A 1289-nucleotide genomic window follows, 5' to 3' on the forward strand; every position below is an offset into this window, starting at 1 on the left:
TTCCTCTCTTGCTGTGATGTCGAGTGACAGGACGCCCACATAATTCCGTTTAGATGAAGATTTAGTCACAATCGTCACAAAGGCTTTAAAAAAGTTGCTGCAACTAACGTCTTATTTTATCTTTTTTGCCATCTCGGGGATGTGAAAGTGGACCCGCCTTACGGTCCATGGCCACATTTGTCTACTAGCAGGTGAGAGATGCATGATTTGTAAGCAAGGATTTAGTTTTAGCAAGTTTGAGACCAAACCGCCGGCTCAGTGTGTCAACAATAGCAGCGTAAGCTAGCATTAGCTCACTGCTATTGATGTGCCACTAAAATAGTCCGTCTGTGTTGGATCGTCTAACAATACCACTCACATTTGGTTCATTTTCAGGTCATGACATGTATATGGAGTATTTTTGGCGCTTTCTGAATGTTTTTAGAGAGTATAATGAGCACAATAGAGGACCCTCCATCTGTTAACTCAACTATTTATGATTTAGAAATGCATAAAAAATGAAAATCATGTTCTTGTTTAACATAAGGATTGTGAATGATAAATAGCACATCTCTTTCCAATGTTTGCATATTTCTAGTATGACTGATCTAATAATATGGTCAAAGTACATAATGTTACTGCAGAATCTACGGAAATTATCAAAGACATATGGCGCAGAATATTCAAAATGGAATTTGTGGCATTTTGCAAAGTTTAGACCGTATTTTTATATACTTTGTGGATTGTAAATACAATTGGATATGGTCGAATGCATACATCTATACATCCATCCATTTTATACCGCGTATCCCTTTCGGGGTCGATGGAGCCTATCTCAGCTGGAAAAAATGAAACACAATTACGCATATAAAGTCCAAGCCTAAATCCGACAACTCAAAGTCTCGATCCGACCAATCTATGTCTAAGACTAGATCCGGCCAATCCAAGTCTGGAGCTGATGAGTCAAAGTCTAAGACTAAATCCGACCAATCAAAGTCTATAAGCTTGAACTGATGAAGCCTACTTGGAAGAGAGTCCAGACGTCTTCAACTCAAACAGAACAGTCCAGTTGCCATCGATTAATTGCCTTTAGAACACCAAGATGTCTCGCTCTGCAGACCTACCTGTGATGTAGAGGTACTGTGTGTGTCAGAAATATTTAACATCTTGTTACATAATGTTTCAGCCTCCATTTCAAAGACGGAAATTTTCTGACGTAACATTTCCTCAGTATCTTTGAAGACTTTTACGGTAAGATGGCAGAGCCTAATACATCTAAATATTAAAAAGGATGAGCACAAACATAATGG

The sequence above is a fragment of the Nerophis ophidion genome, linkage group LG09, assembly GCF_033978795.1.
Source record: "Nerophis ophidion isolate RoL-2023_Sa linkage group LG09, RoL_Noph_v1.0, whole genome shotgun sequence".
Lineage (NCBI taxonomy): Eukaryota > Metazoa > Chordata > Actinopteri > Syngnathiformes > Syngnathidae > Nerophis > Nerophis ophidion.